The sequence below is a fragment of the Phascolarctos cinereus genome, unplaced genomic scaffold, assembly GCF_003287225.1.
Source record: "Phascolarctos cinereus isolate Bilbo 61053 unplaced genomic scaffold, phaCin_HiC Scaffold_8;HRSCAF=390, whole genome shotgun sequence".
Classification (NCBI taxonomy): domain Eukaryota; kingdom Metazoa; phylum Chordata; class Mammalia; order Diprotodontia; family Phascolarctidae; genus Phascolarctos; species Phascolarctos cinereus.
Window position 1 is genome coordinate 61040511 of NW_027556291.1, and position 20130 is coordinate 61060640.

The following is a 20130-nucleotide window of genomic DNA, read 5'->3' on the forward strand; positions in this document are numbered from 1 at the left end:
TAAGACAGGAATGATGGAAGAGATAGTGGGGGAAGATGACTGAGTGATATGAGATGATGATGTCATTGATTGTATATCATCATCAAGTTAATTATGAAAACCACCCCATCATGAGTGTCCCCCCCAAACAGCAGGTATCTACATCTATGGCTGATTAGACTGTCAAATATGTATTAAAGCAAAGCTGACTCAACAACCGATCATGACAGTAGAAAAGACTTCATGGACAAAACATGAAAACGATAAATGTTGGAGATGTGGGAAAATTGGAGCACCAATGCATTGTTGGTGGAGTTGTGAAATAATCCAACCATTCTGGAGAGCAATTTAGAATTATGCCCAAAGGGCTATAAAACTGTGCATACCCTTTGACCCAGCAATACCATTTCTAAGTCTGTATCCCAAAGAGATCATAAAAAAGGGGAAAGGACCCACATGTACAAAAATATTTCTAGCAGCTCTTTTTGTGGTGGCCAAGAATTGGAAATTGAAGAGATGCCCATCAATTGGGGAATGGCTGAACGAGTTGTGGCATGTGAATGTAATGGAATACTATTGTTACATAAGAATTGATGAGCAGGTGGACATCAGAAAAACCTGGAAAGACTTACATGAACTGATGCTGAGTGAAGTGAACAGAACCAGGACAACACTGTACACAGCAACATTGTACGATGACTAACTTGGATAGACTTAGCTCTTCTCAGCAATGCAAGGATCTAAGATAATTCCAAAAGACTCATGATGGAAAATACTATCCACATCCAGAAAAGAAGTATGGAGTCTGAATGCAGATCAAAGCAGACTATTTGCTCTCTCTTTTTTTTCCTGTTTCTTCTTTTTTTGTGGCTCCTCCCATTCGTTCTAGTACTTTACAACATGACTAATGTGAAAATATGTTTAATATGAATGTATAAGTAGAACCTATATCAGATTGCATCACGTCTCGGGGAGGGGGGGAACAAAAGGAGGGGGAGAAAATTTAAAACTCAAAATCTTATGGAAGTGAATGTTGGAAACTAAAAATAAATTAATTTAAGAAAAAGAATAAAGAAAAAAGAAAATAAACAATTAATCTTAAAAAAGAAAAACAAAAACAAAAACAAAAAAATTCTGGCATTATTAATAAAATGATTAAATTACCCAGAAAAAAAGGAAAAAACTTCATGAACCCATATGTCCTGGCCAATTAGTACTCAAAAGACTTTCCACAAATTCTGCCATGTATGTACGGTATGGCTAATTGTTGTTATTACATCTTGAAGAACATTTGACCTAGGGATGCTGGAGTTCTGGAACATGCATGTCCAGACTGTATAGATTATCTTTCACTCCATACAGAGGCTATTCCCATGTCCACCATAGTTCCTATTCTTTGCTCACCCTTGCCACTTGTGGCAGCCTCCCTTATAAGACTCTTATAGCCTTTTAAAACTTCCCATGTCCCGTCACTATGGGATAGCTCAGGCAGAGATTTGGGGGAAATGCAGCAGAGGAGCCCCGAATGAATGAGAGTCTCCAGTGAAAGGGTGAGGAGGTACAGAACACCTACTTGGAAGAGTGAACCCTGGCTTTTACCCATGTTGTGACCCCACTCAGGGTGTGCTGATAATGTTTAACAACCAGCTCCCCCCCCGAAAAAAAAAACTTTTTCATTTAATCTGCATTTTAGATATTTTCTTCATCACTTTCTTAATGTCAGACCCCCAACAAAACAATAAATCAGGTCCTAGTTTGTCAGTTTCTGAGGTGCACATACTGAAAATTTAACAATCAGCTCTCATGAGCTGGCATGGGCTGGCTCCAGCACATCCCTGCCCATAATTCACAGGAACTAGACATATTCCTATGCGAAGGCCAGCCCTCTAGAGTTGGAGTATTCCTTTTTCTCGCTACTGACTTGGATGAGAATCCTTTCTGTGTCCTTTATTGTGTAAATAAAACTGTTCTGTGTATAATTTTTTTTAAAAAAAGAAATGGAGTCTGCTGAAATTTTCCCAGTGAGTGAGACTCTTGTCCTCAAGCATTATGGGAACGTGGAGTCCCCAGACATGCTCTTTTCAATTATTATCTGTTGGTGGAGAAAAAATGTGATGGCAAAAAACCCTTAGGAATTCAGTAACACCTTTAAGTGGACTTAGATTTTGTTAAGCACAACACTCTCTGCATACATTTGAAAGTCAGTAATACATAGGCGTGGGAGACATATCATTTTCCCAGTCTATAGAAGGTATGTTTACTTCTTTATGGATTTGAATATAGACTCAGGGATCCCTCTGGGAGTTTTACAGCCCACAAGATGGGAACCACTGGGTTAGGCATATAATTCAATTCAGCAAACATTTGTCACGCACTTCCTTGGGTAGGGATTGTGCTAGGCCTTGGTAATAGAAAAACAAAAATGGAAAACAGCCTTTACCTTCAAGAAACGTATGTTATACTTGGGGGATTCTTTGTATTGCCTTGCCCTTATTAGAATGTGAGTTCCTTGAGAGCAGGAACTGAACCCCTTTTCTATCTGTATCCCCAGTATTTAATACAGTGGTTGGTATGTAGTAAGCAATTAATAAATGTTTTTTTCATTCATTCATTTTAATTTCATTCATTCATATAAGTATATACAATACCTAAATAAATACAAGCAAGGGTGAAGGAGAGATCCAGAGGAAATGTTATCAGAAAGATATGATAGGAACCTCAGAGGTCACCTAATCCAACCTCTCCCTCCATGTAAGAATCTTCTGTACTGTATTTTGGAGAAGTAGGCAGCTAGCTGGCATTGCAGTGGATAGAAAGATGAGCCTGGAGTCAGGAAGACTCATCTTCCTGAGTTCAAATCCACCCTCAGACACTTACTAGCTGTGTGACCCTGGTCAAGTCATTTCACCCTGTTTGCCTCAGTTTCCTCATCTGTCAAATGAACTGGAGAAGAAAATGGCAAACCAATCCAGGAGCTTTGCCAAGAAAACCCCAAATGGGGTCATGGAGAGTCAGACATGACTGAAAAACAGCTGAACAACATTTCTGAGAAGTGGCCATCTATCCTATGCCTGAATACTTCCATTGATGAGGATTTCACTACTCATCAAGGCAGCTCATATTTTCAGAGAGAACTGAATTCTGGCCTGGTCTCTAGGGCAGGGTTGGAGGCTTGGCCTTAGCTTTGGCTAAATGAGACATGGGGCTAAGAGAATGGTCTATTTGACCATAGTGGGCATCATGGCATCTGGGCTGAGTTGGGGACCAGAGATAAGTTGACAGGTAGGCTCCTTCCTCATGCCCTTCTACAATTGATCTATGGGCCAGGGACCGTTCATGAGCCTTCCCCCCTGTGACTTTAGGCAAATCCTTTCCCTTCTCTGGGGTCTGTTTTACAGAATCCTGGAGGTTGAGGGAATTGGTTGTAGTAAATACCCCAGGTGCAAAAGTTGCTGTTTATAGCTTGGTTCTTGGAAACATACTCCCAATCTAGGATAGCATCTGGCACATGGAGTACACTGATTAAATATTTATTGATTGATTGATACATTCTGGGACTGGGCACAGAGAACTTGAAGGGACTAAGTTAACATAAGTGGCCTCTGCACATAATAAGTTATATCCCAAGATACAATTCTCTTACACGGATTCTGGACAATAGCCACTTTTTGTCCCAAGTTATACAGCATTACACAATGCTTGGATGACAGCCACCATTGTTCTAGACCAGGACTCCCCTCAATTTTGGTGTGTGGTTGAGACATCTCCCTAGAGCAAGCAGTTCACTTAATTTGGGGTCTGTGACCTTGTTTTAAAAAATTTTGAGAACTGCATTTTAATATAATTAATCTCCTTTGAAATCCTATGTACTGTATTTTATGCTTAAAATATGATTTTGAGAAGGAATCCATTGGCTTCCTTGGGCTGCCCAAGGGGTCTGAGACACAAAGAAGATTTAGAGTTCCTGTATGAGAGAATGATAAGCAAGTCCTAGAATCTGGAAAAATCAGGGCCAGGGAGCTCATGTTCACACAGATCATAAATATCTGAGGTGAGATTTGGGCAGTTACATGGCACAGTATATAGCCTGGAGTCAGGAAGTCTCATCTTCCTGAGTTCAAATCTGGCCTTAGACATCTACTAGCTGTGTGACCCTGTACAAGTCACTTCACCCTGTTTGTCTCAGTTTCCTCATCTGTCAAATGAGCTGGAGAAGAAAACAGCAAAACCACTACAGTATTTTTGCCAAGAAAACTCCAAATGGGCTCACAAACTCAGACATGACTGAAAAAAAAAAAAACCAACAGTTGAACAACAACAATTTCCCCTGCCCCTTGAAAAAGAAAAACAAAAAGCCTTTTATTAAATAAGCATAGTCAAGCAAAACAAATTCTCCCAAGTTATGTGTTTCATTTTACATCTTGTAGCTATCATCTTTCCATCAAGAGGTGGGTAGCATTCATCAATATCATTCCTCTGGAATCATGGTTGGTCATTGCTTTGATCAGAGATCTTGAGTCCTTCAAAATTGTTCATTTTTACAATATTGATGTTATAGTATAAATTTTTCTCCTGGTTCGTTTAAGGAGTAGGGTTTGCCCAGAGGCGGCCATCACATTCCTAGAGGTGAAAAGGTTTAGAATTAGATCTGTGAGAGTCTCTGAGAGCCAGCCTCTGCTCCAGGGAATGTTAGAACTGGAAGAAACTTCAAAGATCCTCCCCTCCGACCTCCCTCCCCTCTACTTTCCCTGTCCAACCTCCTTCCCCTCCACTTTCCCTTCCTCAGCTGTTAGGAAAGGGATTAGCATTCTCTGATTCACTTAAACTCAGGTTCTGTGTTGGGGGAGGGGAGGCATCTCCAGCTCACTAGGGAGCTGCCAGTTTCCTTGGTAAGAGATGAGGTTTCTAATGTGTAAGCATTCCCAACCTTTTTGGTCCCCTTTGGTTTTCAGCAAACCTTACTCTATCTCCTATTCGATAAAAAAGGGAATAAATTTTAGAGTTCATCATGCATATACACAGAAGAAATAAAATAAGAGATTAATGAATTTTTCATGAAGAAAACTTCATTTGGTATATGATGTTTTTCTCCCTGACATTATTATTTTGGAATATTTCAATAGAAAAAATATAGTTATACACCCAATATTCCTCATACAAGCTTCTTATATGCCAGGGAATATGCATACTCCAGGTTGGGAAGCCATGCTATAATCATCCTGCGCCATTTTACTTATTTTCATTTTAATAATTTCGATAGGAACTCGACATCTGGAACATCCTTATTGAAATCCATTTGTCATGAAATTCTGTCCCGGGGACCCTCCCCCCAATTTGAAATGATTGGGGCGGATTGATCAGGATACCCTCAAAACACTGAGTCTCCCTCACTTACTTGAGGAGAATACAGAATGTAATGGCCATGTAATGTTAAGGGAGTCACATCTGTACATTGTAAAAAAATTGCTCTCCTTTCAAATTTTGAGCACCTTGTTAAGAGTGGGAGAGCTTGGATGGTCATACCCTGAGTAACCTGTTTGCAGATTGTAAAGTGAACTGGGAGTGAGCCAGTCGCAGCTTGCAAAAGATGTACTGCTCCTTTAAGAATTAAGAAGAAACTTTATCAATTTGCTAGCATTACAAGCCTGTGAAACGATTGGTTGGTTAAGGATTAGTCCCACCCCTGGTGGCCTATAAAAAGGCAGCCAGCTCTGCAGTTTGAACAGACTTTCCAAGAAGCCAGTCAATAGAGAAGCTGTTCGGGAAGAGTTTGGCAAGAGGAGAGGGGATTTCTTTCTCCCCTCCCTGGCAGCATCCACTGGGACAAGAATCTCATCTGTGAGTCAAGTGAATCAGCAAGAAGTCAAGAAGGTGGAGGGGAAAGCTGAGCTGTGGAGAGGAGCAGACCCAGGGAGCCCAGCTGAGGGCCTGCCCAGCAGAGATGGCATGCCCAGGGGAGAGCAGTGTGAGGATAGCACAAGAAGGAATAGGATATTGGGGTCCTGCAGTATCAGAGGGGTGAGTTGCCTTGGCCACATGTGTCCCTTCCATGTGTGCCTTAAGGCTCTTCTGATGTTATTATTCTATGTTATTCTATGTATGTAGCCACTCTTCTCGCTGCTGCTGTGGGTGTTTGTGGGAGGGTACGCCTCAGGTTGATGGGGGAATGCTTTGCTCCTGCCATGAATGCTTTCCTCTTTCAATAATGCCTTTGTTGTGAGCTACTTGTCAGTTGGTTGACCGTTGAATGTAAACCAACCCATTGGTTGGTTGGGAGGGACTTGAGATCAATAGTTTTAGGAGTGGACAGCCCTGGGAGGCTTGATTTGTGGGAGACCTTGGGGTTACCCCAAAGGGGATGTTGCACTGAGAGGCTGGAAAAAGACCTGTGGTTGTAAGTATTAAATACGTGATAAGTGCCAGATATAATACTTACCAGGTGTGGAATATCCAAGGAGACAGGAAAAGGGTCCTTGCTCTCGAGAATTTTAGCTTGGTGTGTATAAGAGAGGGCATGTGTTAAGGAGGAAACCTTTCCAAATTCACATAGGCTTGGTGACACAAGACCAGGGGCCTTAGAGGCCATTGAATCTGACCCCTTTGTTTTACAGAGGAAGAAACTGAGGCTGAGGGACTGACTTGCCCAGAAGTGAATGAAAATGGCAAGTTACCTCTGATCTGAACTAAACAGAATTTGTTTATTTAAATACTAGCAGATAATTAGGAAGCATGCAGGTTTTGAGAAACAACCTGACAGTACCATTCCAGCCAAATGTCCACCTCCCCCCTCCTTCCCCCCACTTCTTGACTGTGCTTTGTAGCAGAGCAGATAGGTAGGCTGAAACCTCAGCATATGCTCTGAGCAAAATGCATTGGTTTCAGTTATTACAATAACTCATACTCAACTGACTTGTTGGTGTGTTATTAATATAATGAAGGTATAACTCCTGCAGCCTCCAAAGTGGCGCATGAGGCGATATAGGCAGGAGGGGCTCCACCTTGTAGCTGGCTTTTCCCTAGACGATCCCTGCACCAGCCTGTGACTGAGTTGCCTGCCTCCTAGTGACCTTATCCATCCTGGGCAGCTGCTCCCCCCCATCCCCTGAGACCTGAGAGGTCTGCTCTTCACTTCCCTGATGTGAAGGGATTGGAAATGAAGTCTGAGTCATCCTCTGCCTTGACATTTCCCTTTGAGTCTGTTCAGTCTGTGCATCTGTGTGGCGGGGTGTGTGAGGGTCTTTCCTTGCCTGTCGGCATGTGTGTGGTTGCCTGTGCTGGAATGTGCATGTGTCTAGGTGTCTTAATCAGCATTTATTAGGCTCCTACTCAATTGTTGACTCCATTAATTTTCGTTTATTTCTTTGTTTTTTCCCTATGCCCAGTTGTTTTCCACCAAATTCAAGGACTTTGCATCCTTTCTCTGTAAGAAGCCCCTGAAGGGAGGCATTTAGTGCATAGGGTGTGCAGCGTGGCCAAAGCTGCTAGCTAGCTCCCTTTGCTGATTCCCAGCTGTGGGGAGGGAGGAGCAGAGACCTGGCCTATAGTTCATCTCTCTGGTCTGGGACAAGGCAGTCTTAGGTGTCTTGGGCTTCATCTACATAGAATCATAGATTTAGAAGTGGAAGGAGCCTAGGGCCATCTGGGAGACCCCTTGTATTGGGGCTTTAAGAAAATATTGTAATTAGATCCTAAGGCGGGAAGCAGCTTCCCTGACAACCCCCTCCCCACAGGGAATGAGCAGAGGGGAAGAGCCTTCAAACCTTGAAACCCTGAGGAGGCCTAAATTACCCAATACTAGATCTAGCTGTCCCTTTAGGGTGACCGTGACACTCAGGAATAGCCTCCCTTTGTCTGGTAGCAGCAGACACATACAGCGATCCTCTCCTTGCCCCAGCTTCTCCCTTTCTGGCATGTCGCCACACTTCCAAATGCCTCTCCTTCCGCGTTAGTGAGGCAGTCTCTCTTGGTGGATCCCAATGCTACCCTGCTCAGGGAAATCTGGGCATGTGTGGGGGCCCTCAGAGAACTAGTGCTCCCAGTCTCGGTCCTGCTGTATTTAGTATTCCCTCCGAGTCTCGGAGAGAAAAGCCCTCAGACCATCCATCAGGTACTGTGGAACGTGCCTAGCTCTGCCCTGACGGGGTGTGTGTGTGTGTGTGTGTGTGTGTGTGTGTGTGTGTGTGTGTGTGTGTGTGTGTGTGTGTGTGTGTGTGTGTGTGTGTGTGTGTGCCTGTGCGCGCGCGCGCCCCCGTTCTCAGATGCGTGTGCATGTGTGTGTGCACACGCCCTCCATCTGCTGGTGAACGCACACATACACGCACACCTTCAGCATCCTTCTTCACTCCCCTCCCTCTCGCCCAAGCAGCCGCATGCTCTAAGCAGACCTCCCCGTTAGTTGGCAGACTGCTTAGGCTGCTCGCTGCCGCCGGCCGCCGCCGGCCGGGGCTCCCCGACTCGCGCTCTTTCAGCTGCTGCGGCGGTAGCAGTGGCAGCGGCTGCTGCGAGGGGGGAGACAGACAGACAGACAGACTGACAGACAGGCAGGCAGAGAACAGGTGCGGTGCGGGCGCTTGCCGGCTGGTCGGGTTGGACCGGGGTGGCGGGAGCTGCGCAGGGAGCGGACCGAGCTGGGGGCTAGCGTGGGTTGGGCTGGGCTGGAGTGTGTGTGTGTGTGTGTTGGGGGGGCGGTGCCCGCCCCTCCGCCTCTGCAGAGATTTTTTTTTCCTTCTTTCTCAATTTGGAATTGAGAAGAAGTCCAGCCTAGCGCCCGCTCACAACCTCCAGGTTGGAGCCGCCGGCCTGCGGCAGCGACGGGACGGAGCGGGACGGGGCGGGACAGACGGACTGATGGGCGGGCGGGACGGGGGAGACGCGACTGGACGCAGCGGGACAGTACTGGACTGGGGAGGCTTCTGGGCGCCGCAGATGTTTGCCACATCTGTGCGGTTGTTTGACGTAGTCCACTTTCTGTTTATTTTTAGTGCTTTTAAGCCTTTGCATATTGGAGGGGGGGGACAGACAGAAGCCCGTGGACAACAGTAAGAAGCCTTGGGCAAGGCTCCCCGACTCTTGCCTCCTTTTTTCCTCCCTCCTCCTCCCCCCCCTTCCCCTTCCCCCTTCCCCCTTCCCCCGCCCCTTTCCTCCTTCGCCCCCGCCGTCGCCGTCCGGCTGCCTCCCCGCCAGCCGCCGCACTCCTCGCAACCGGCGCGATGGTGAAACCCGCCGCCACGCAGCCATGGAGTCCGGCCGAGCAGCCCGCGCGCGCCTCTGCCTCCTTGCTCGCAGCCCGCCATCCGCGCCCGAGCCCCGAGCGTCCCGGGCCAGCAGCCCCCGGCGCCCGCCGCCACTGAAGCCCCGGGCCATGGCGGCCTCGTGCCGGGACCGCAGCTAGCTCGCTCGGGCCGCTGCCGCTGCCGCCGCCGCCGCCGCTGCCGCCGCCGCCGCCTGCCGCCGCCGCCGCCGCCGCCGCCGCGGAGGACGGAGGAGGAAGAAGAGGAGGAGGGAAGACCTCGGAGACGGTAAGTGGAGGCGCGGCGCGGCGCGGCGGGTCCAGGACGAAGGCCAAGGCCCGGCGCTACCAGGCGCGGCAGGGCTCGGCTCTGCGCTACACGCGCCCCCTCCCTGGGGCTACCCTTGTAGGACCCGCGCGGCTCCCCGATTGAGGGAGGAGTCGGAGGGGGGCTCCTGAGGACAGACTGCTAGGGTGTGGGGGGCGCACAGGGCTTCCTGCCCGAGGCTGCATTCAGCCGCCGCTCCTGCGCGCTCTAGGGGACCGACGGCCAGCTGGCGGGTGGGCCAGGAGATGAGGGGCATGGGGGCACCAGGCACTGAGGGGTGGGGGTCGCGGGGTGCGCACAGCTTCTCCCCCTGGGCTTTTGGGCCGTGTGTGCCAGAGCCTCGTTTCCTCTGGGTCTCCCTGGACGGGCGGGCGCGCGCCGAGGGATTCTTAGGCGGCTAGCAGTCGGCCCCAGGGGGGTGGGGGTGGGGGGCGGGAAGCGCGGTCGTTATGCAGCTTCTGAATGCGTGCGCGTCTCGCTTGCAAGGAGCCGGGTGCACAGGCTGGAGACAGAGAGAAAGAGAGAGAGGAAGAGAGAGAGAGACACACACACACACAGAGAGAGAGAGAGAGAGAGACTGACTCAGTGGGATGGGGGGCAACTTGAACTGGGTTGTGTCGAAAACATGCAACCTTCGGCGGGCTACAAACCATCGTCTAAACATGTGCATGACTTCTGGGGCAGCGTTCGCAATACAACCCCTACCACCGTGTAGCACATTACTTAGATCGCAAGGAGTGCTATCCTGTATTGCAAAGCCCAAGTAATACACTCCGAGCCAGAAGTGCCCCCCCCAAAAAAAAGCACCTACCCACATACATACATACGGGCTGCTGCGCGCCCATATCAATGATGCTTGGACTCTGTTTGTTTAAAGGGGGAAGGGGGTTGGGGTATGATGACAGGTGCATATTACTGCAGATACAGCACCTGCCCTGCTTGGCCATAAAAATGGAGGCACCCAGGTCCGTACAACTAACATCCCCAAGTAGGTGTAGACTGCGACGCAGCTGTCGGGCAGTGAGACGGGCGTTCCCAACACTTGTAGCCATGTCTCCACACGCCCCAGCGGCCAGTGCATCCTGCGCGCCATCGACTGTCACTGAAATCTTTGCGGGGCCAAACTGTCCAGCCTCTCTCCCTGGTTGCAGCCGTCACCTTTGACCCTTGCAGCTACCATCAAAGCTTTCATGGCTGCGGTGAATGCTCTCATTTCTGTCAGACTCTCTCCTCTTCCCCCTCCCCCCTCGTCTGCCCCCTCCCTTTTCCTGAGTGCCCTACAGGGTTTTTCTCCTTGCCTGGAGGTGGGGTTATTCTCTAACCCAGTGCTGCAGAAGGAACTACCCCGGGTGCCAGGGCCCCTTGGAGAATGCAGTTCGGGCTCTCTGCCCACCTGATTGCAAAGCCCCAATAGCTAGGAGCCCTCGGGGAAGGGGGGGGGGAGAGTAAATGACATGGATGAGTCTGGGCCAAGAGATGCGGATGCAGTTCAGCCATCCAGAGATGGGCTCTTTAAAAAAATTAGTGTTTTATTGATGCTTTTTGAGGGGCATCCAGCATGGCCAACTAACCCACAGTCCAAATAGACATCTTCCCTTGTAACAAATATGTATGTATTGTCAAGCAAGACAAATGAATACATTAGCCATGTCTGGCAATCTATGTCTAATTCTGGAATTCTGAATCTCTAATCTCTAATCCTTCTTCATTTTGGAGACCCCTGGGTGAAGGTGCCCTCCCCCCACCCCCAGAACTCACTGCTAACTGATCTGGAGGAATCGATCTGAATCAAATATTTGGGGCTGGAAGGGACGGACTTTGGGGCCATGTAGTCCAAACTTGTCATTTTGTAGAGGCCCAGGGAGGTTAAGAGACTTATCCATGGTCAGTGTCAAAGGCAGGATTTGAATCCATGTCTTCCTGCCTCCAAGGCCAGCACTCACTAGGTTTCACACAAAAGCACAGAATTTCAGAATTATTGGTGTCCAACTAGTTCAGTTTAACCCCATACGCCCCACCACCACCACCTCGAATTCCCATTACATCATGCCCAGTAGGTCTACCTCCCCAGGCAGCCCATTACACTTTTGGATAGCTCTTCCTTGTAAGCGTTTCCTGAAATCGTCAAATTTACCTCTTTGCAACTCCTACCCATTGCTCCTGATTCTACCCACTGAGGCCAAACAGTTAAGTTTAATCCTCTGCTCCTCCCCCAGCCTTCCCTTCTTGAGATTAAACATCCCACTTCCTTCAATTAATCTCATCTTGTTTGTCCTTCTGGACACTCCAGTTTATCAATGTCTTTTCTAAACTGTAGCCCAGAATTAATCACAATACTACTATAGGTGCATTCTGATCAGGCAAAACACAAAGGTTCTATTCTCTTTCTTCCTGGAAGTTCTTCTATTAAAATGTAAGAACCCATTAGTGGTTTTTTTTTTTAGCCAGTGTATATCACATTTTGGACTTGTATTGAGCCTTGTATTGCCATGAAATCCCTATATCTTTTCCAAATTCTTGTCCAACCATGTCTCTCCCATATTATGTTTGGTGAAATTGATTTTTTGAACCCAAGTGGAAGACTTGACATACATCAATATTAAATCACGTCCTGTTTGATTCAGCCCAACGTCAAGATCTTTCAGGATCCTGACTCATCCGTTGTGTTAGCTCTCCCTACCAAATTTGTGTCATCTGAATATTTGACGAGTATTTACGGAGTTAACCGAGTCATTGATTAAAATGTTAAACAACACAGGACCAAATACACACATCATTGCACACTCCACTGCAGATGTTTCAAGCTGATGATTCTGCTAGGCTTAGTATTTGCTTCCTGAACTAATGTTTTTCCTCTTTCTGACCAGGTGGTCTGTAGTGTACTCTTAGGACAGAATATTGCTTTGGTTTCTTCCTCCTTTACTATGTTTCCTTCCTCTAATTGTTGATTTCTTCACCTTAGTCTCTCTTCTTGCCATAAGGCAACCTCGTACCCCTTTTGTTGTTGTTGAGTCGTTTCCAACTCTTCATGACCCCATTTGAGGTTTTCTTGGCCAAGATGCTGAAGTGGTTTGCCATTTCCTTCTCCAGATCATTTTACAGAGGAGGAAACTGAGGCAAACAGGGTAAAGTGACTTGCCCAGGGTCACACAGCTAGGAAGTGTCAGAGGCCAGATCTGAACTCAGGAAGAGTTCCTAATTCCATTGCCAGTGCTCAATCCATTGAGCCACCTAGCTTCTCTCATGAGCCCTTTCCCTATCCTTTTTCTTTTGAATGAGGTATTATCTTTCCAAAGCCAAATTCCTGTTGTGGGTTTCATTCCACTAAGTCTCACTGATATATCAAGAACTTCTGCTCTAAGATGCTTGGGAGGAGATCCTCATCGTATTCCAAATATTGTTGGGTAGTACTAGGGCTGTATGTGTGTGGGTGGAGAGGGGACTGCCATTGTGAATGAAGGGCCTTGGAACTCAATTGAGTTTTAATTTAATTTGTTGTAAGGCATTTGGGAGCCATTGCAAGATCCTGAGTTGGGTGGAGATGTAATCAAAGCTGGCATGTGTGTGTGTGTGTGCATGTGTGCTGCTCTTTGTAAGACCATGTCATCTCTAGGGTACCCCGGCAGCTGTCTGGCACATGGCTGCAGTTAGCCATAAAGTACCCTTCATATGTGTGTGGCTCTGGAAGGTGCCTGGCATCTCAGGTCCTGGCTCCAAGGAGGCAGGGTACTGTACCTTCTTTATTCTGCCAGGTCTCTAGCAGCTGCTACAGTGCCATGAGTGAAGATGTTGCTGATGGCAAGAAGGGTATCTCTTCATTTCCACTGCTTGGGGTTAGGGGAAGGGGGAGGCACATCACATTCATTGCGCACCTGGGAAGGGAAGACAAGTGGATTCAAGTCTCACATGTGCAAGAAGTGTTCACTCCTCAATCAATCCAAGTATTTATTAAACATCTACTTTGTGTACAGCTGGGTGTTATGCCAAGAAAAACAGAAAAGAGTCCCTGTCCTGAAGGAGCTTATATTCTATTGGGAACACAGCATGGAAGAAACAGATAAGGACAGACACATAGTTGGAAGAAAAGATTCATAGGATGGGAGATTAGAGCCAGGAGAGGCCTCAGAAGCCATTAGGTCCAACCCCCTCTTTTTTATACAAAGGAAGAAACTGAGACCCAGGGAGGGGGAGTGACTTGCCTGAGATTTAAACCCAGGTAGGATTTAAACCCAGATTTCTTAACTCCAAAGCCTCTATTCTTTTCATTATGCTACTGTAGAGGGAAGATCACTGTCCAAGATACCTGTGGTGAGGTACTGTAGCCCAGTCTGTGTGTGAGAGCAGCCTGAAAGGATCAATATCTCTTTGGCTCATTGCCCCCACCCAGAGACTCCTCTGGGAAAATCTCCCAAGATTCTCATCTGGGCCTCCACGGATATGGTTTATGGGGTCCACAGCTCATGTCTAGGCCCCCAAAGATGGGGGTAACAGTTGTATCAAGTACAGGACAACACTTTGCTTCACTCTAAGAAAATACCTAAAGAATTCAGTGGTCTGCTGAATTGACCACATCCACTTGAACATTTAATAGTTGTCATTTATGAAATCTTATTAAAACACTGGGATGAGTAGTGTATGTATTATTCTTGTTTTCCAGATGAGGAAGCTGAGAGTTAGGGTGGTAAAATGACTTGCCCATAATCACATAGCTAGCCATTGACAGAGCCTTGAAGTCAACCTGGGCTAATATTTGTAAAGCAAATGTGCTCAGCACATAGTAAGCTCTTTAATAAATGCTTATTCCCTTGCTCTTTCTGTGTTGATGTCTAGCATTCTATCTCTTGATATTAAAATGATTTATTGATTTCTTATTTTTAAATAACCTTCTTTTCCCAGTATCTCTCTCCCCTCTCCCATTCAGCAAGCAATCCTTGAGAAGTCAGACAGTATATGTTGCATTCCACCTCCATAGGTGCTTAATATGTGCTTGCTGATGGATTGGTTCTCTTATCTCTTTTGATTCTAAGCCTTGGTCTTTGTAATTACATGGCATTCAGTTCTGACTTTGGTTGTCGGTTCCGTTTACATTGTTGTGGACGTGTATATTGTTTTATTGGTTCTCCTCATTTCATTTTGCAGCCGTATATGTCTTCCTATACCTCCCTCTGATTTTCATATTTATAATTTTTATGGCATAGTAATATTCCATAACATTCATATGCCAAGATGTGTTGAGCCATCATCCTGGCAGTGGGCTTTGTTTCCCATTCTCTGCTACCAAAAAATGGCTGCTATGAATATTTGGATGTATGTGGGGCCTTTTTCTATCCTTGATCTCCTAAGGGCATATGCCCAGTGGTAGAGTCTCTGGGTCAAAGAGCATGAATGTTTTGGTCACATTCTTAGTGTAATTCTATATTATTAGCTTTCCAGAATGTTTGGACCAATTCATGGCTCCACTAACAGGGTATTGATGTGCTTGGCTTTCCATAGCCCTACCAACTTAGACAGTTGCCAAGATGGCAAATTTGCTGAGTGTGAGGTGAAACTGCCTAGTTGTTTTGATGTCTGTTTCTCTTATGAGTGACTAGGAGAATTCTTTCCCATGGTTAATAGTTTGCAGTTCGTTTGAGAACTCTTTCTTCCTATTCTTTGACCACTTATCCACTGGGGACTAGCTTTGGGTGTTATATATTTGTATTAGTTCCCCATATATATTAAATATCAGATTCTTATCAGAGATTTGGTACAATATTTTTTCCAAATTGATTCTACCTTTTTATGCTAGTTTTGTTGATTTTGTTAGTGCAAAACTCTTTCAATTTTATATAATTAAAATAAACTATTTTGTTTTTTATTATGGCTTCTATCCCTTACTTGGCTAAGAATTCTCTTCACTGCAGCTGTGAACCTACCTGATCTGGCTCTCTTCTGAGTGTGTGTGTGTGTGTGTGTGTGGTGATATTTCATATTCAGGACATGCATTTATTCATTTTGAGTTTGTGGTGATACATGATATACGATACTGGTTAAATTGGGCATAGTGCTGCGCACAAAGTGCATGCTTCATCAATTAAATAAATCTAATTTCTGGTAAATCTCTTTCCAGTTTTCCCAGTAGTTCTTGTCAAATAGGGAGTTTCCCGCTAAGTATTTTACATTCCCTGATTTATTGAACACTGGGTTAAGTTCAGTCTAATTTAGTCTAATCTGCTGATAGTTTTGGTGAGATAAGATCTCAAAATTCTTCTTTTATCTTTTTTCATTATTTCTGATGAAATTCTAAACCTTAATGTCTCTCCCAATGAATTTTGTGGTTTTTATTTATCTCTATAAAGTATCTTCTTGTTAATCTGATGGGTATAGCACTAAATTTGTAAATTAATTTCGGTAGTATCATTTTTATTGGTGCAACCCAGCCATGAGCACTGACTCTCTCCCCAGTTATTTAAGTCATTATTTCTTTTAAAAGTGTTTTACAGTTGTAACTACAAGGTCTTGATTATGCCTTGGTAGATTGACTTCAGGTATTTTTATGCATTTTATAGTTATCTAACTGGATTTTGTTATTGTTGTGTAGAAATATGGAAATGCTACTGATTTTTTGTGGGTTTATTTTGTAATCCCCTACCTTACTGAAGATATTTATCTTAGTTTCTTTGCTGACTCTCTGGGGTTTTCTGCATTAACCATCATACTGTCCAAAAATAGAGATAGCTTTGTCTCTTTTACCTGTGTTTATGTCTGTTGCTATCTCTAACATTTCTAGAACTTGGTCAGATATTAGCAGGGGATTTGATTTTCTCCCATTGTATATAATGGGAGCTTCTAGTATTTCCCAATTGCATATAATATTAGTATTTGGTTTTAGATATATTCTTTTTATTGTTAAAAATCTCTTCAAGTCTATGCTTTGTTGAATGTTTTAGTATAGATGGACGTTGTAGTTTGATAGGCCCTTTCTGAATCTACTGATATAATCACGTGGTTATGTAATCATGAAGTTTTGTTTTTGATATGATAAATTATATTAATTGTTTTCCCAATGTTGAACCATCCTTGCATCCTTGGTATAAATCCAACTTGATACTAATGAATGATTTTTTGGATATATTGCTGCAATCTTTTTGCCAAGATTTTATTTAACATTTTTGAATCGATATTATGGCTAGTTCAATTAATTTTTCTGAAATTAGATCTCTTTTTTGTGGCTTGTTATTCTGGATATTTAAAATTTTCGTTGGTATTCTTTTTTATAAATTCTCAGGTTTGTTGGCATCTAATTGTGTATGTTAGCTTCTGATTTTTTGTGTGATTTCATACTGTACATTTTAATTTTGGTAATTTACTGTTCTTAGGTTAAAGGTTTATTTTTTCAGTTAATTTTTTTCAGTTAGAACCAGCTTTTAGTTTTATCAGTTCTATAGCCATTTGGGTTTCCAATTTATCTATTTCACCTCTAATGTAAATATTTCCCTGTAGTTCTTATTTTGAGTTTGTTTTTTTTCTAATTTTTGAAATTACACATTCAGTTCATTAATCATCCCAATTTTGTTAAAACTGTGTTCTCATAGATGATTTTTCCTCTTTTATTTTATTATTTTATTTTTATTTATTATTTTATTATTAAGTATATCAGAAATGTACAATTTTAGTTTTATCATTATCATCTTTCATGTATCTTATTATTTCCTGCTTGTTATTCAAATGTCTTTTCCAGTATTATAATTTTTCTAGTTTTGAGTTTTCAGTATTATAATTTTCTATTGCATTATGTCTATAAAAATGTATTTATTACTTCTGTTTTTTTTACATTTACAATTTTATCTGTGCCAGTGGTTTGTTTTTGTAAAGGGTACCATGTGCTGGAAAATATGTATATTTAAAATTTTTCTCATTCAAAAGATTCCATAAGAGTTTCCTATCTGACTTTAACAGTTGGTTCAGTTTGGTATTTGTTTGTCTTCCCTTTAGATTTTTTCCACCTCTCAAATCTTTTACAATTATATTGTTGTCTTTTTGCAATTTATTTAACTTCTCCTTTATGATTTTAGATGCTGAGCCAGGTGGCCCAGGTAAGTTTTTAGTTCATTAGCTATGGTTTCATTATGTCTTTTGGTTCATTATCCATATATGGTTTCTTTGAATATACTTTTCCTGTTTATCTCTTAATATTGCCTATTTGTATTTACTTAAGCCTGATTTCAAAGCGTTCTTTTCTTTTGAAATTTCCTTCCCTTTAGTTTAGAGGATATTAGTTGCCCTCCTACTTCTATGACTAATCCTTCTCTAACTTTTTCCTTCTGCTCTTCAAATGTGGGTGTTACTGGAGGGTCACTTCTCTCATCTGTTTATTCCTCTACCTTCTCTACCTCCAAGATCTCATTTGGTCTCATGGCTTCAAATTCCATCTGTATGCAGAGAATTCCCAATTGATGGAGCTACTGAAATGATATTCCTAAAATAGAGACCTGTCCATGGCACTCTTCCGACTGAAAAATCTTCCATGTCTCCCTAAGGTCTCTAGGATAAAATAAAGACCTCAACAATCTATCTCCTTCCTTATTTTTTATTCTGATGTCATGTTATTCCCCATCACTATACAAGATATTCCATCTCCTTCGTGTACCTTTGCCCAAGAAGTTCCCCATGTCTGGAATTCACTTACTCCTCCCCTCTACTTCATAGAATCTCATAGCACAATGTAGGTGCCTCCTTTTACCCAAGGCTTCTATGACTCTACCCACCCAGTTATTAGCACTTTTTCCCTTTAGAAATCATTGTATATTGGGGCAGCTAGGTGGCACAATGGATAGAGCACTGGCCCTAGAGTCAGGAGGACCTGAATTCAAATGTGACCTCAGACCAGACACTTGACACTTATTAGCTGTGTGACCCTGGGCAAGTCACTTAACTCCAATTACCTTGTCAAAAAATATCATTGTATATTAATCATTTTGTATTAGCTTTTGCTCACTTGTGTACATCTTGAATCTTCCTCTTCCCTCCTCGCCCCCTCCCATAGAGGGCTAGGATTTTTTTTTTTATCATTGTATCCCTAGTGTCTATTACAGTGCTTGGTACAGAGTAGACACTTATTAATAAACATAGGCTGAAATGGATCAAATTGGCCTCTTTGCTGAACCCTAGTTCATTTCCAATCATCTACTAAATCCTCAAACTCAAAATATCTAAAAATAAATATATAAAATTCTCCCCCAAACTAGCTTTCCTTCTGATGTCCCCATTTCTGTAGATGGCACCACCATCCTCCCTGTTAGTTACCCGTGCTCAAAAACTTGAGCTATTTTAAATAAAAAGTGGTATGGTGAAGTGGTTAGGGTACCAGGCTAGCCTGATAGCCTTTTGTTCTACCTGCTGTCTGTAGAAGATGCTTTGCCCTTTCCTACATCTTGGTTTCTGCTGTCCTGTTAGCCTTCCTTCCTGTGTACCTCTCTGTCTATCTAAATCCTACTCATTCTTACAGCCTGAGACCCCACACTCCCACCTCTATGAAACCTTCCCTGACCACACCAGGCTTAAATAATCTCTGCCTGCTCTGAATTCCTACAACAATTATTGTCTCCACCATTCACTGGGCAATTCATCATGTACTTTCTTTTCTGACACGTCTCCTATTGTCTCGAGCTGTTATTTAAATCTTGTCTGTTGTTTCACTTTGCACTTGTTTACGCTTTGTCTTCTGACCTAGACTCTAAATTCCTGGAGGACAGGGCCCCCAGTCTCTGCTTCTCACTCTCCCCTATGGGTTCTAGTACAGAGTTGAATGCTTAATAGATGCTTTGGAAATAAATGGCCCATTTGATTGGCTGCATGAGATAACACATATCTGTTAACAGGCAGCCAGTATTTCTTGAAGCATCACCTCTGTGCATAAAAGAAGACTGTGGGACCACTGTTCTTATGGTTTGCTAAGGACCAGGCAACACCACACAGCCCCCGTGGAGTAATTGGTCAGTTAAGTATTCAACATGTGTCAGACACTCTACTGGGCACTGGGAACGCAAACAGAAAGAAGGTTTGAAGAGTTTACATTCTTAACATTAAGTGTGCCAACTTTGTGTAACTGGGGGAGATGCAGAGCTAGCTAGCCCCTCATGGGGCTTTACAGTTGAGTACAAGAATCAGACACCAATTGGGATAATTATCATATGTAAAATTGGTGCATGAGAAAGGCATTGAGAGGTAAGTGGATAGTGTTAACCTCAAAAAATTAAAGAGTATCACTAGAAGATTTTTTTTGAATGCACAGAAGAAAACAGATGCAAAAAATATAAAAATAGCCATTTTCTTACGACCTCATTCAGTTTAATGAAATATATGGATATATTTAAAGACAACCTGTATGGAAGAAGTTCGCACTTTCTTATAAGAGGATCTTTGTTCTGTATGTGTTTGTGGGAGAAGTTGACAAATTTCATTTTACATATTTTGAGTTTGAGGTTTCAGCAGATGATTTAAAGAAGTTTCACTAAAGAAAAAAGCATTCGAGGTTTAGAACTCAGAGCTTGATGAGGCTCCAGGGGAAGGAAGGAGATGGGCTTTGGAAGAACCTTCAGGGGGTAATGTGCCA

At 43.8% G+C, this 20130-nt stretch overlaps 1 protein-coding gene across 1 annotated transcript in view; it reads left to right on the top strand.

The window, feature by feature from the left end:
- Positions 1–9409: 9409 nt before the first annotated feature.
- Positions 9410–20130, top strand: part of FRMPD3 (FERM and PDZ domain containing 3) — a 125680-nt gene continuing 114959 nt past the window's right edge. The window contains exon 1 of the mRNA XM_078147777.1: positions 9410–9497. The gene's annotated coding sequence lies outside the window, so the exon portion shown is untranslated. The remainder of the gene's footprint in view (positions 9498–20130) is intronic.